This window comes from Balaenoptera ricei, chromosome X, assembly GCF_028023285.1.
Source record: "Balaenoptera ricei isolate mBalRic1 chromosome X, mBalRic1.hap2, whole genome shotgun sequence".
Classification (NCBI taxonomy): Eukaryota; Metazoa; Chordata; class Mammalia; order Artiodactyla; family Balaenopteridae; genus Balaenoptera; species Balaenoptera ricei.
In genome coordinates, this window is record NC_082660.1 from 55297626 (window position 1) to 55315064 (window position 17439).

At 35.8% G+C, this 17439-nt stretch overlaps 1 long non-coding RNA gene across 1 annotated transcript in view; it reads right to left on the reverse strand.

The window, feature by feature from the left end:
- LOC132357274 (uncharacterized) overlaps positions 1–13404 on the reverse strand; it is a 238746-nt gene extending 225342 nt beyond the window's left edge. The window contains exons 1-2 of the long non-coding RNA XR_009500190.1: positions 13167–13404; positions 8123–8282 (exon numbers count right to left, since the gene is read on the reverse strand). This is a non-coding gene — a long non-coding RNA (uncharacterized LOC132357274). The remainder of the gene's footprint in view (positions 1–8122; positions 8283–13166) is intronic.
- Positions 13405–17439: the final 4035 nt, after the last annotated feature.

Genomic DNA, 17439 nt, shown 5'->3' on the forward strand with positions numbered 1-17439 from the left:
CATATCAGACAAAATAGACTTTAAAATAAAGACTATTACAAGAGACAAAGAAGGACACTACATAATGATCAAGAGATCAATCCAAGGAGAAGATATAGCAATTGTAAATATACATGCACCCCATAAAGGAGCACCTCAATATATAAGGCAAATGCTAACAGCCATGAAAGGGGAAATTGACAGTAACACAAAAAATAGTAGGGAACTTTAACACCCCACTTTCACCAATGGACCAATCATCCAAAATGAAAATAAATAAAGAAACACAAGCTTCAAAAGACACATTAAACAAGATGGACTTAATTGATATTTATAGGACATTCCATTCAAAAAAAAACAGAATACACTTTCTTCTCAAGTGCTCATGGAATATTCCCCAGGATAGATCATATCTTGGGATACAAATCAAGCCTTGGTAAATTTAAGAAACTTGAAATCATATCAAGTATCTTTTCTGACAACAACACTATGAGACAAGATATCAATTACAGGAAAAAACATGTAAAAAATACAAACACATGGAGGTTAACCAATATGCCACTACATAACCAAGAGATCACTGAAGAAAGCAAAGAGGAAATCAAAAAATCCCTAGAAACAAATGACAGTAAAAACACGACAACCCAAAACCTATGGGATGCAGCAATAGCAGTTCTGAGAGGGAAGTTTATAGCAATCGAATCCTACCTCAAGAAACAAGAAAAATTTCAAATAAGCAGCCTAAACTTACCCCTAAAGCATTTAGAGATAGAAGAACAAAAAACCCCGAAAGTTAGCAGAAGGAAAGAAATCATAAAGATCTGATCAGAAATAAATGAAAAAAAAACGGAAGTAAACAATATGAAATATCAATAAAACTAAAAGCTGGCTCTTTGAGAAGATAAACAAAATTGACAAACCATTAGCCAGACTCAACAAGAAAAAAAGGAGAAGACTCAAGTCAACAGAATTAGCAATGAAAAAGGAGAAGTAATAACTGACACTGCAGAAATACAAAGGATCATGAGAGATTACTACAAGTAACTATATGCCAATAAACTGGACAACCTGGGAGAAATGGACAAATACTTAGAAAAGCACAACCTTCCGAGACTGAAGCAGGAAGAAATAGAAAATATAAACAGACCAATCACAAGCACTGAAATTGAAACTGTGATTAAAAATCTTCCAGCAAATAAAAGCCCAGGACCAGATGGCTTCACAGGTGAATTCTATCAAACATTTAGAGACGATCTAACACCTATCCTTCTCAAACTCTTCCAAAATATACCAGAGGGAGGAGCACTCCCAAACTCATTCTAGAAGGCCACCATCACCCTGATACCAACAGAAAAGATGTCATGAATAAAGAAAACTACAGACCAATATCATTGATGAACATAGATGCAAAAAACTTCAACAAAAGACTAGCAAACAGAATCCAGAAGCACATTAAAAGGATCATACACCATCATCAAGTGAGGTTTATCCCAGGAATGCAACGATTCTTCAATATATGCAAATCAATCAATGTGATACACCATATTAACAAATTGAAGGAGAAAGACCATATGATCTTCTCAATAGAGGCAGAAAAAGCTTTTGAAAAAATTCAACACCCATTTATGATTAAAAACTCTCCAGAAAGTAGGCATAGAGGGAACCTACCTCAACTTAATAAAGGTCATATATGACAAACACACATCCAACATTTTTCTCAATGGTGAACAATGGAAACCATTTCCTCTAAGATCAGGAACAAGACAAGGTTGCCCACTCTCACCACTACTATTCAACATAATTTTGGAAGTTTTAGCTACAGCAATCAGAGAAGAAAAAGAAATAAAAGGGACTTAAATTGGAAAAGAAGAAGTAAAACTGTCACTGTTTGCAGATGACGTGGTATTCTACATAGAGAATCCTAAAGATGCTACCAGAAAACTATTAAGGCTAATCAATGAATTTGGTAAAGTAGCAGGATTAATTAATGAACAGAAATCTCTTGCACTTCTATACACTAACAATGAAAAATCTGAAAGAGAAATTAAGGAAACACTCCCATTTACCATTGTAACAAAAAGAATAAAACACCTAGGAATGAACCTACCTAAGGAGACAAAAGACCTGTATGCAGGAAACTAAAAGACACTGTTGAAAGAAATTAAAGACGACACAATAAGATGGAGAGATATACCATGTCCTTTGATTAGAATAATCAACATTGTGAAAATGACCACACTACCAAAAGCAATCTACAAATTCAATGCAATCCCTATCAAACTACCAATGGCATTTTTCACAGAACCAGAAGAAAAAAATTCACAATTTGTATGGAAACACAAAAGACCCCGAATAGCCAAAGCAATCTTGAGAAAGAAAAACAGAGCTGGAAGAATCAGGCTCCCTGGCTTCAAACTATGCTACAAAGCTAAAGTAATCAAGAGAGTATAGTACTGGCACACAAATAGAAATAAGATCAATTGAGCAGGGTAGAAAGCTCAGAGAGAAACTCATGCACATATGGTCACCTTATTTTTGATAAAGGAGGCAAGAATATACAATGGAGGAAAGATAGTCTCTTCAATAAGTGGTCCTGGGAAAACTGGACAGCTATATGTAAAAGAATGAAATTAGAACACTTCTTAACACCATACACAAAAATAAACTCAAAATGGATTAAAGACCTAAAGGTAAAGCCAGACACTATAAACCTCTTAGAGGAAAACATAAGAAGAACACTCTTTGACATAAATCATAGCAAGATCCTTTTTGACCCACCTCCTACAGAAATGGAAAGAAAAACAAAAATAAACAAATGGGACCTAATGAAACTTAAAAACTTTTGCACAGCAAAGGAAACCACAAACAAGATGAAGAAGCAACCCTCAGAATGGTAGAAAATATCTGCAAACAAAGCAACTGACAAATGATTAATCTCCAAAATATGCAAGCAGCTCATGCAGCTCAATACCTAAAAAACAAACAACCCAATCCACAAATCTTCAGAAGACCTAAGTAGACACTTCTGCAAAGAAGATATACAGATTGCCAACAAACACATGAAAAGATGCTCTAATTTACCATCACTAATGACTAATTCTTAGATAAATGCAAATCAAAACAACAATTAGTTATCACCTCACACTGGTCAGAATGGCCATCATCAAGAAATCTAGAAACAATAAATGCTGGAGAGGGTGTGGAGAAAAGGGAACCCTATTGCAGTGTTGGTGGGAATATAAATTGATACAGACACTATGGAGAACAGTATGCAGGTTCCTTAAAAAATTAAAAATAGAACTACCATATATGACCCATCAATTCCACTACTGAGCATATACCCTGAGAAACCCATAATTCAAAAAGGGTCATGTACCACAATATTCATTGCAGCACTATTTACAATAGCCAGGACATGGAAGCAACCTAAGTGTCCATCGACAGATGAATGGATAAAGAAGATGTGGCACATATATAGAATAGAATATTACTCAGCCATAAAGAGAAACGAAATTGAGTTATTTGTAGTGAGGTGGATGGATCTAGAGTCTGTCATACAGAGTGAACTAAGTCAGAAAGAGAAAAACAAATACCGTATGCTAACACATATATTTGGAATCTAAAAAAAAAAATGGTTTTGATGAACCTATGGGCAGGACAGTAATAAAGACGCAGACATAGAGAAAGGTCTTGAGGATACAGGGATGGTGAAGTGTAAGCTGAGATGAAGTGAGAGAGTAGCATTGACATATGTACACTACCAAATGTAAAATAGATAGCTAGTGGGAAGCAGCTGCATAGCACAGGGAGATCAGCTGGGTGTTTTGTGACCACCTAGAGGGGTGGGATAGGGAGGGTGGGAGGAAGATGCAAGAAGGAGGGGATATAGGGATATATGTATACATATAGCTGCTTCACTTTCACTTTGTTATACAGCAGAAACTAACACAACGTTGTAAAGCAATTATACTCCACTAAAGATGTTAAGAAAAAAGAGAAAGAAAGAAAGAAAGGAAGGAGGAAGGAAGGAAGAAGGAAAGAAAGAAGGGCATCCCTGGTGGTGCAGCGGTTAAGAATCCACCTGCCAATGCAGGGGATACAGGTTCGATCCCTTGTCTGGGAAGATCCCACATGCCACAGAGCAACAAAGCCCGTGTGCCACAACTACTGAGCCTGTGCTCTAGAGTGCACGAGCCACAATTGCTGAGCCCATGTGCTGCAAGTACTGAAGCCTGTGCACCTAGAGTCTGTGCTCCGCAACAAGAAAAGCCAGTGCAATGAGAACCCTGATCACTGCAATGAAGAGTAGCCCCTGCTCGCCCCAATTAGAGAAAGCCTGCAGGCAGCAATGAAGACCCAACACAGCCCAAATCAATCAATCAATCAATCAATCAATCAATCAATATATGAACAAAACAGTTGAGTAGACATTTTCTCAAAGAATACATACATATGGCCAACAGGCACTTGAAAAGTTCAACATCACTAATTATTAGGGAAATGCAAATCAAAACCAATGAGTTATCACCTCATGCTGTGTGAACGGCTATTATCAAAAAGGCAAGAAACAACAAGCATTGGAGAGGTTGTGGAGCAAAAGTAACCCTCATACACTTTTGATGGAAATGTAAATTGTTTCAGCAATTATGAAAAACAGCGTGGAGAATCCAAGCAAGTGTAACCCTCATACACTGTTGATGGAAATGTAAATTGGTTCAGCGATTATGAAAAACAGTGTGGAGAATCCTCAAAAATTTAAGAGTAGAAGTACCATACGGTCCAGGTATTCCACTTCTCTTTATTTATCCAAAGAATACAAGAACACTAGTTCAATATGATATATGCATGCCTATGTTCATCACAACATTATTTTTAATAGCCAAGATATGGAAACAACCTAAGTGTTCATCCATAGATGAATGGATAAAGAAGATATGGTATATATTTATAATGGAATACTACTCAGTCATTAAAGAAGATGAAGTCTTGCCATTTGTGAAGACATGGATGTAACTTGAGGTTATTATGCTAAGTGAAATAAGTCAGATGGAGAAAGACAAATACCATATGATTTCACAAATGTGGAATAAAAAAACTCTAAAAGTAAAACATAATAAATGAACAAACCAAGCAAAAACAAACATACAGATACAGAGAACAAATTGGCTGCCAGAGAGTAATGGATAGAAAAGGTCAAAATGGGTAAAGGGCGTCAACTGTATGGTGACAGATTAAAACTAACCCTTTGGTGGTAAGCACACTATAGTGCACACAGAAGTTGAAATATAATGTTGTACACATGAAACATATAATATTATAAACCAATGTTAATGCAGTTTAAAAAAGTTTACTACACTGCAACAGTAATCAAGACTGTGTGGTATTGTTGGAGGGATATATGCATAAATCAATGGATTAGAAGAGAGACCTCAGAAAAAGACCCCAAAAATATGCCCAATTGATTAGCTTATAAATGTTTTCATTTCAAGATATATTTAATTTATATAAAAGTTGCAAATATAGTAGAGACAGTTCCCATAACCTCCACATCAATTTTCCATATTATTACAGCACATTTGTCACACTTAATGAACCAAAATTGATACAGTGTTATTAAATGAAACAGACACTTTACTCAGACTTCCTCAGTTTTTCCCCAATATCATTTTTCTGTTCCAAGATCCTACACTGGATATCACATTACGTCTAGGTATCATGTCTCCTTAGGCTCCTCTTTGTTTTGACAGTTTCTCGGACTTATAATGTTTTTGGTGACTTTAATAGTTTCAAGGAATATTAGTCAGGCATATTGTAGGATGTTGTAGAATAACTCTCTATGTGTCTAATGATTTTTTTTCTTATGACTAGAGTGGGATAATATGTTTTGGTGAGGAAGACCAAAGAAATTGAATTCCATTTTCATTACATCACATCAAAGGTACATACTATTAACATGGTGTCACTGTTGATATTGACCTTTATTACAAAGCTAATTAGTGTTTGTCAGGTTTCTCCAAAATATAGTTCCTCTTTTTTCTCCTGTTCCATACTCCACTCTTTGGATGAAAGTTATTATGTGCAGCCCATACTCCTCCTCCTTGATGTGCCAGAAAGTAAGGGATTGCTCAAAACTTTGATGGCAGTATGTCAAAGGGGCACAGGAGCCAATTGAAAAAGCTCTGAATGGCCAAAGCTGGAACAATTTGAACAAATAAATTAATAATGCAGTATTGGACTATTACACAAAACATGAAATAATTATCCATGAATCCAAACTGATATTAATAACTGACTAAAAACAAATCAAGGAGATGAATCTCCCTTAAAAAATAATTCCAAATAATTTATGTACTACTTAACCCTCAAGCAGTGGGAGTATAACTCTCTACTCTGTAAGTGCAGGCTATATATAGTGATTTTTCTTCCAAAAGAAAAACAGTAACTTCACAGTGGACAGACCTGACAAACACTATTCATCCCAAATGATCAAAGTCAACATCAGTAGTGGTAAGTCATGTTGATAGTATGTACCCTTGATATTATTTAATAAGTATTCTGTGTTCTTCCTCCAAAAAAATGCACTCCCTCAGTCTATTTATGACAAAATCATTAGGTAAATCACAACTGAGGGAAATTCTACAAAATGCCCGAACCAGTACTCCTGAAAACTGCCAAGTTTATCAAAAACAGGGAAAGTCTGAAAACTGTCACAGCCAAGAGGAGCTTAAGGAGACATGACTGCTAAATGTAATGTGGTATTCTAGATGGGATCCTTGAAGAGAGAGAAGATATTAGGGAAAAAGTGAGGAAATCTGAAGAAAGTATAGACTTTAGTTAATAATAATGTATCAGCATTGGTTCATTAAGTGGGACAAATGTATCATATGAATGTAAGATGCTAATAATAGGGAAAACTGGGTACGAGGTATACAGGGACACTTTGTACCATCTTTGTAATAATTCTGTAAATCTAAAACTGTTCTAAAATTTAAAGTTTACATAAAAATTGTAAAAACTGAATTATTGGTAAAAACAAATGAAATAAGTAATCAAGCAATTCCAAGTTAACCATTGTTATCATTTGGGGATATTTCCTTTCATTTTCTTCTTATAGGTTTTCCACCTACAGATATACACATAATGTTTTATAAAAGTGGAATCAAACTGTATGCATGGTTCTGTATAAACTGAAAAATTTACACAGAAGAAGATAATATAAATATATACATATTATTTGGGTCCTGATTTAGCATTATAGTTATCAAGAACATATGCCTATCATTAAACACATTCTTATTATTTAAATAAATTAAAGATAAAAATATTCCAAAGACCATATAGATCAGTTATCATCTGATACAATAATTGGAACAGAATAGACAATCAAAAAATGTTAAGTAAATTAAATGGAATCTTCTATCTTCCCAGAAGCTCACATTGTTTCCTGGACCATATAAGACATGTTATTTACTTAAAAATAGATTTAAAGACAACTTTGAAAGATACTTTAACATTAACTTGGAAACCAAACCCAGTGTTTTTTTTTATTTTTAGTTTTTATACTTGCTTAAATCTGGTAAATATAAATGTCATAATCTGTTTTGAGTAAAGTTTGAAAAATAAAGACGTGTAAAGAAGTAAAAAATTCACAGTTACCCCACTCAGTCGTTTCTTAATGTTCTGGCACACTTCTTTGCCAACTTCTTCTAAGCACTTTTTTAAAGAAAAGTTTATTTTAAGGATAAAAAAAAATCCTATGCCTTCCTTGTTTATGATGTCATCAGAGCACTTTCATTTTCATTGTTTTTTTTGGATAATAGGGTCCTTGCAGAGGGAGAAGACAATGCTAAGGTTTGAGAAATTGAGTCAGTGGAGGGGGTGGGAAAGGGTGGGGATGGCAGGAGAGAGGGGTTTGGAGCAGAGTGACCATCCCTGTTTTGCCTAGGACTGAGAATTCCTGGAATGCAAGTCTAAAACCAGGAAAGCCTAGACAAACTGGTGAAGCTGGTCATCCTAGCAGGGAAAGGGGATTCTTACATTAGATTTTATATTTTCTGGGCCTTCAATAAATGTCACAGAAGATATTCTATAGATTCAAATATACTACCATAAATGGAAAGCTGGCTCATTTATGATTACTCACCTGATTATCCAGGCAGTGGTCTCATCAAGGAAGGTTGGTGTCATGGTCCACCACAGAACTGCCTTTCTAAGGTGGAGTAGAAGTCATCACCATTTTTAGATCCTCCAAAACTGCATCATTCCAGCTATTGGATATTCTTCATCTGTATGAAGAGTTCTCACTAAGAAAAAAAGGTCTAAAATTTAATTCCTTTCTCCCTATTCATGCTTCTGACTGCCTCTCCCTTTCTCTCCTCCAGTAATAGTTTGGTAATTATCCTTACCAACAACACATACTCTAGCACTCTCATCAGAACTTGTCTTCTCTCACCCCTCACTTCCCTAGCTTACTTCCTCCTCAAAAGACCACAATTTTAAATGAAATCAGAAATATTTGTTGGACACAAAAATGCATCCTGTATACTGGGATGACAGTGTAATGAAGCAAGAATTCAAGGCTAGTTTCTACTGCTTTATCAGACAAATTCATGGACTGGAAATTAATGCACAATGATCACTCAGCCATCATTCTTTTTATTCTATGGCAATATGATAAAATTAAAAATACTGACTCATCACTGTTTTAATTTACTTGCAGGTGACCGGCTGGTTTCATGATACTCCCACTTAAGAATCACGCACACAAGATATTTGTATGAATCCACACATCACCGAAGGTCTGAGAAGCAGAGTGGGGTGGGGATTAAGTCACAACAAGATATGGGAAACAACTTAACACTGAACATTTACAACTGAAATGCTGTCCAACAATTCTATCAGCAGCAATTTTTCACGTGTCCACTTCTGTAGGCTCCATTCTTGCACCTTCTTCCATGGCCCCATTCATCACTTCTAGATGTTTTGCTTCCCCTCTTTCTAGGCACCTTTCCCTGAGACATCACCCACCACACATACAACATGTACTCACATCACTACTGCCCCACATCTATCTTAAGTTAGGCTCTGCACCTTCTTCTACACAGGCTGATTAATGGGCTCTGCCAAACAGTGGACCACACTTTAGAAGCACAAAAGAACCAGCAGAGGCCTTAAATGTTTAATATGTTTAATATCATGATTCTCCTTTTCCCCAGTATTCTCTTAGGGAGGAAGAGATCAATAAAGATACTTATTTTCACACTGGTATGAGTTATGACACTCACTATAGAAGACAAAGCAACCATAGTATATTCCTTTTAAAATGTTTTCCTCTCTCTATTACACAGCCACATATATACTCAAATTTCCTACAATGAAGAGATATTAGTTTCATACATTAAGAACTAAAACATGTTATTTCAAAAAATAGTTTTTTAAAAGATATTTCTGCACAAGCCAAACTTATGAACTGCATCAAATTAACTGATCTGAAATACACACACATATATGCAATTGAAATCATAACACAGGGATGGCCATGGTATCCTGTTGCAGAGTAATATGTTATTACACAATCTTGTTTTTGCATAAGGAAAAAATGACAGAAACAAAAGACATACACACACATACATGTAGGTATGTCCATGAAATTTATAGCCAAAATTCATATGATTGGAACTTTTGTAACATAAGGTTCCTCCCAAATATTGTATTGTAAGATCCCCTGTCTGAGAGGGTTTTAATTATTAATATATATTCATATAAATTAATGCATACTTAGGAGCTTGGGTATGTTGCAAAATTATTATTTGGCAAATACCTTGTGCAACATATTGCATTAGTGTTCCACATTATTTTCTACCCCTCCCTGTGAAAGGATTATACTTTCCTACTCTATTGATATCAAGTTTGATATTTACATATTCCATGTCTAAGCTCTTAGAGACATCTTTGCATGGTTCTATCATTCCTCCTCATTGTATAATAAGAGCAGCTGGTGTCAGATAAGGGCTGCTCCTCCAACCTAGATTCTAGAATGAAAATGATATAGAGAACAACCCCAAAGCCAACAAGTAATGTGAACAAGTAACATTTTTTTGTTATTGTAAGTTATTGAATTCTTGGGGCTGTTTCTTCTCAAAGCATAAACTAGCAAAAACTAATAGATCATGGTAACTCTTATTTTAGAATATATCTTGGAATTATATATTACATTCACATTGACACCTGAAAGAAATTCCAAACTGTGTAAGCTGAAGTTTGACATAGTTACAAGTTCTGTTGATGTGGGGCGGTGGGGGGGTGGGGGGGGGGACTGGAAGAAAGAGTGACTTTGCAGCCATTTTGCAGCTTCAGACCACTAGGAAAAGACCTTCTACCAACCTAAACTCTTGAAGTCTATGCCTGTGAGGTATATTGGAGTCATCAACCTAAGGTAATCAGAATATAGGAAGTTCAAATTTCACTGTGAACTCTTTTAAAAAATATTCTGTGGGTCATACATAACTTGTAAAGCATCATAATACCCTCTAACTGCAGTGAAATTGCTCTGTATTCCAATTTAATGAGAGGAACATTGAATTGGAATGTTTATTAACATTCCAATTTAATGTTTATTAACATCCCTTGGCAAATCTTGTTTAGGGAAATAAGTAATTAATAGTATTAGGCTAAGTAATAGTAATGTGTCACTGCATTAATAGTATACTTACATAATAGGAAGCCATTATGAACAGGCTTAACATCTGTGAGGACTGGAAATAATATGCTGGCTATAAGAACTTCACAATTTGAAAAGGGTGGCCTTTGTCAAAATACAGAGTGTTTTAAAATATACTCATTTCATTCTTAAAAGTTTCGTGTTACAAACCTATGACAAGATGTTAAAAGGACAAATCTTATGTAGGAGAAAAACTTAGTGAATAGATTTGCATACTCTGAAAAAAAGCTCATGCTTGAGTTTTTCAAAATTATGTTTCAATTACAAAAGTAATACATAGTATAAAAATCAATACCAAACGCATATGTAAAAAAGTGAAAGTCTCATTTCACTCCCCCGATGTGAATCCCACCCCTCAGAGGCAGCCATTATTAAAAGTTTGGAATCTATCTATCTACACACACACACACACACACACACACACAAATATATACACATCTATAAGTAACATAAGCTTTTTCCTAAACTATACATTTTATTCAATTATTTGCTTTCTTTACTAATCATTATAACAGAGACATCTTTCCATGTCAGTACATCCAGCTCCTCCCTCACTGTTTCTCAAAGTTGCATAGTATTACAGTGTGAATACCTCCATAAAATATTTGACCATTACCTGTTTGTGAGTGCTTAAGCTATTACAAACATTTTTTTTTTCTTTTACCAACTATGCTGCAATGAATATTCTCATACATTATCAATTTAAAATATTGCAAAAAAATCCACAATCCAGAAGTAATGCTATTAAACCCTAAACAAGATCTGATAATTTGGTCTCCTTGCTCAAATGGGAGAAAAATGCATGAAGATGCCTACATGAGCACTCTTAGGTAGCACTCTTAGGATCATGATGGTGATGAGGTAATAATGATAACTCATATTTAGTGAGTACTCATGTGCCACACACTTTACACTTTTAAACTTATTTACTTGTCACAAAAACCCTATAAGGCAGCCACCACAATATCTCTTTAATTCTAAGATTCATATCTTTTAATGTTCTACACCTCTGAAATCAAGATGTGCATTGTTTTATTTGGAAGTGATTTTTCTGCCATAGTGGCACAAATCGTAATAGGGTAGCTTACTATTGATTGGATTTGATAATACACAGTATCGTTCTTATTTCACAGATGAGGAAACTGAGGTTCCGAGGACTAAAGTACCCTATCCAGCATCAGGCAGCTAGTAATTGGCAGAGGTGGGATTCTTACCCAGACAATCTGACTTGAATCTGTGCTTTTAAATGCTCTTCCTGAAGTGCAAGAAAGTGGAACAAATGTTGAGCAACAATCCACCCCCCATACACACACACCAAAATTTAACACTGGTTACAACTGTCCAGTAGATTTAGAGATGATTTTTATTTACTAACACTCTTCCATAATTTTCCAATTTTCTACCTTGAACTAGTTTTTTTTTAACTTATGGAAAATCCCGTAAACTCATACAAAAGTAGAGAGAATAATAATAATGAACTCCCCCATGTTCCCATCACCCAGCTTCAGTAATTATCAATCCATCTATCCCCTAATCCATTAGTCAATACCAATTATTTTCAGGCAAATCCCAGATATCATATTATTCCATATGTAAATATATCTGAATTAATCCCTAAAGACAAAGATTATTTTAAAACATAACCATGATCCTATTTTCACATAGAGCAATAACAATAATTTCTTAATATCATAGAATATTCAGTGTCCAGATATCCCTAATTGCTACTACAAATAAAGCTTAATGAACACATTATATGTATGTGTGTGAGTATGTTTACATTTCTATTAGTAATTGTGTTGGATAAGTTCCTCAGGTAGTATTTCTAGGCCATAGAGTAACAGGTTTTCAGATTTGTTACATAAACCAAATTGCCTAACACAAAATTGTTTTGCTAACTTACACTCTTAACAATACTGTAATTTAGTGCCAGTTTTCCTAAACCCTGCACAACACTGGGGATAAACGATCTTTTTCCATTCTTGTCAATCTTAATATGCTATCCTGTTTTATTCATGTGCGTTTATTATTGAGGGAAACTGACTTTTTCAAAAGATTGCTGCTCGTGTGTGAATAGTGTCTTCTGATTCTTTGCCCATTTTTCCATATTTTTAACAGCTCTTTGCACCTGTCAGGAAGGCTAGCAGAGAACTGGCTCAGGAGCCAAACAGCTTACATTAGAATTCAGGTTCTGGAGCAACGAAAACGTGTAAACAGGAAAAGAAAGAACAAGAATAAGGAGGAAATAGAGAGTGAGAGAGGACAAGCAAAACAGGACCCGCGCGTCTCAGGGTCCTCCCACCTCACTGGCCCTGTTCCTTGCTTCCATTTCTCATTCCCCCACCCCCACCTCTAGCGGCATGCTGGTCAGGTCAACGTCCCCCTGGACAAAAGAAGAATCGTAAGGAACTGTGTCCAATCTCATCTTCCCTTACTGACTCCCACCAGGTTTTCAAATCTAACTTACCGGGCAGTCGCTGTCATCAGGCTGCCTGCCACGCTCCACTTCGCCAAGGTCTGTGCCCTTGGCCACAGGATCTAAGCTTTCTGGTAGGCTCCAGCTCGCCCAGGCGGCCCAGCCAGTGCCCTTATTGGTGCCAGGGCCATCCGCTAACCTGTCACCAGCACTTGCTCCCACAGCATTCACTGGAAGCGCAGACCCCAGCTCAGGTCAGAATCCCTACACCAAGTTTGCGTCCAGAGGTTCCCACGTGACTTGTTTCCCAGGCAATGGTTCCTTCCTCCCGGATGTAACCCACCCTAAGGAATGCGGAGAGTGCTTCCCAGAGGTACAGCTCAAACAGCTATGACTAGCGAAATGCAGCATAGCCTGCTGGAAGTGTTGTCTATTTCTATGGCATTAAACTGGGAATTATAAAGAAAGGAATGAAAGGAATTGGAGACTTTCACCAAGAACTATGCATAGCGCTGTATTGTTAGGATTCTTAGGATGAGTGTGTTATTTTGTAATTAAATCAACAAAGGGAAAACAAATTGTAATGAATAAATAAAAATGGATTATGTATACAGGAAAATCCAACTATTACAGCACCCTATGTAGCTTTAGAAATATGTAATGTTTTATAAGAGGGGTAGTAGCAATGTGCAAATGTCCGTTCAGAATTCAAGCAGGAAGAATCTTCACAAAAGAGATTTTGAAAAGCCCTCTTTTACGGTCAGAGGGCCTAGGAGAATCTGATATTCTGAGCACTTCTGTCAGAAAGACAGAGCTGCTGCATGTTGAATGTACGTCAGAGTTAACCAAGACAAAGAACCTCTTGTGATCAGTAATAATGTCAAGTCCCTAAAGAAGAAACAGAGAAAGCCATGAAGATCAAAAATTAGGAGACTCAGACTTTGCAGAAAGATTAAGCACAGGGACTCTGAAGCCATGCTACCTTGGTTAGAATTCAGATCTGCTCTTTACTAAGTTATGGGATTTTTGGCAAGTTGCTTTATCTGTGCCTCAGTTTCTTCATCTGTTAATGGCTTGTCATAAAAATTAAATTAAACAAGTTAATATTTAAACAATGTCTGGCTAGTGGGAAGTCCTATGTTTGTTAAATAAATAAGTAAAACATGGAACACAGAGAGCCAAAATGTGCCAGAACAGACCTATTAGCCACACTTAGTAATAGGAACCACATGAGTAAACTGTTTACTGAGTTCATTGTTATGGAGTCAACAAAGCTTTTTGGTATTCACATAAAGTTTAGAGATGACCAACTGCACTAGCACCAGATGGGCCTCAACTGTGTATCAGAATCAAGTTTTGGTACTGAGGATGGGTTAAACCAAGTAAGCATCCCCACTTATACAACTATGTTCTTATGAGATCTATTTATGTCTTGTTCTGTTAGAGCCTTGGGCAAACACAAAATGTCCAGCCACCTATCATTCCTAAGTAGGGAGGGAATACAAGAAGACCCTTAGATATGATGCAAATGAAGCATGTCTGGCACATGGTAAGATCACAAATATTTTTAAAAATCAGATCTTTTGAAACAGTCTTAGGGATTTTTTTTATTGGAGTAAAATTGCTTTGCAATGTTGTGTTAGTTCTGCTGTATGATGAAGTGAATTAGATATATGTATACCTATATCCCCTCCCTCTTGGACCTCCCTCCCACTCCCCCAACCCACCCATCTAGGTCATCACAGAGCACCTGATATAGCTCATATTTCCCTTCTCAGAAGCTTATGTTGCTCTATAAACAAGTAACAGATGTGCCATGAACATTCCTTCTTAGAGGGCTCAATGGTCTAAACTTTTTCAAACACAGCACATTCTGTTTCCAGCTCCCTACTCACCCTGCTTTGGGGCACAGTGACAATCATTTTAGTTAAAGTAAATCAGGGCAGTTAAAAAGAAAATGCTCTCCTAAGATAAAAAGGCTCCAGTCATTGGCTCAAAAGGAGTAGGGTCTAAGTTTGTTAATCAGATAGTAGGAGAGAGGGATGGGAATACTATGAAGAAAATTAGCCCTTGAGGTCTCACTGTGCAATATAGTGACCACTGGCCAGAGGTGACTCTTTAGCATTTGAAATGTAGCTAGTTCAATTTGAGATGGAATGTTAGTATAAAATGCACACCAGATTTCTTAGGCTAATTACAAAAACGTAAACTATTTCACTCATAACTTGCTTTTTTATATTGATTATATGTTGCAATGATAGTAATTTGGAAATAGTAGATTAACTAAAAATATTATTAAAATTAATTTTACTTATTTCTTGCACTTTTTAAATATGACTGTTAGAAAATTTTAAATTGTAAACGTGGTTCACTTTATATTTTTGTTGGACAGCATGGCTCTAGGACCTAAGTTTATTTAAATATAGATATTATAGACTAAATCTACAATTGCAAAAGTAGGGAGTGCACATGCCAAGAGATATGCAAGATGATCCAATTGTCTGTGGAAAAATGTATTCTAACATCGATTCTTATTTATTTTTCATCTCATCTTTTTAAATTTTTATTTGTATATGTTTTATAATGTAATGCTGTGAGTACAGAAATACATGTTTTATATATATAAGTATGTATATATGTATATGTATATGTATACATGAAACACTTTTTAAATATTTACACTTTTTCTGGTGACAAAGGTGAAAGTACCTTTCTCAACCGTGCAAGCTCCTTTCTGACTTAGGGTTTTATCACTTGCTATTTCCTCTGCCTGAAACATCTGTCTCTAGATCTTTGAAAAATTGACTCCATTTTGACACTTGTGTCTTGATTCAGATGTCACCCAGTATGGGCTTCTCTCTAATCTTCTAACCCTATACAACCATTGCAGTCACTCTCTATCATTTTCCTTCATCACCCTCTTCTATTTTCTTTTTAACAGTTCTCTCTGAAATATTCTTGTTTACTTGTTTATTTAAATATAAACTAGAAATCATCCAGAACATTACTCTTTTGTTCCACTGAGCTCCATTTTAGAAGAAAAAGCACAGGAAGTGGAGCCAGACAGATCCAGAGTATGAAGTTCAGACTAAGAGAATATAGAACCATGAATCTGTCATTTAGTGTAATCAACTGAGAGTGAAATTCAACCAGGTGCCTGAGGGGGCTCTCTATTGCAGCACAGCAGTGCCTTTATCACCAGTTCTAGGCTTCCAAAGAACCCTGCTGATGCTAATTTAGCTGCAAAGAAAGGTGTCCTGTATGGCTGGCATAAACTTTTCAGGGTTTGGAAAGGAACTTTCATACATCATTTCTTGTGTGAAAAATAAAATAAAAAACATTCCAAGTATCAAAAGTCAGAATGAACTCTGGATCTAGGCTGCCTAGTTTTGGATTCTAGCTCTGCCATTTATTAGTTATGTTATTAGCTCAAGTTATTTAACATTTCTGATCCTCAATTTCCTCATCTTTAAAATAGAGATTGTAATTGTACCTTTCTCATAGTTTTTTTTGTGTGTGTGAAGAGTTAATATGTGTAATAAACATAATAATGCCTGGCATGTAGGTAATATATGAATACTAATACAAATTAAAAATAAGAGACAAAAAAGATTGGGAAAATTAAAAGGTAAACCAACACATAACTACATCCCTGGCCTAAAGTGAATCAAATACATGAACACTGCCAGAGACCTCATCAAGGTATTTAAGGTAGGGAAATCTTGTGAAATGACTGTATTGTAAAGCTGACAGGATTGTAATGTCCTTAGAAAACAAGGACAGACTCCTCAGAGATCTGAAGCAAGGACGCTCACACACACACACAGAAAGTGAAATCCAACCTGACTAAGGTGAGGAAATGCTAACCAGAGCTAATAGAATAGGTGTCAGTAAATGACAGCTCAAGGGCCAGCCAAATCTGATCTGCAATCTGTTTGAATATAGCCAGAGAACTAAGAATGATTTCTACATATTTAAATAGTTGAAAAAATTAAGAGAATTACATTTTGTGACATGTCAAAATTATATGAATTTAAAATTTCAGTATCCAAAAATAAAGTTTTATTGGAACACAGTCACAATCATTCACTTACATGTTGTCTATGGCTGCTTTCACACCACAACTACAGGGTTGTAATTATTTTCCATCTCATGTTGTTTTATGCAAGACTAATTTGCAATACATTATGCATCAAAATTATCACTGAGAAACCCAAATGAACATGAAATAACTAGGAAATCACCACAGTTGTATCTAACAATGAGCCAAATAATCCCAAGCTTTCTTATACTTATACTAGTTTCTTCAAAGGCCTGAAGAGAA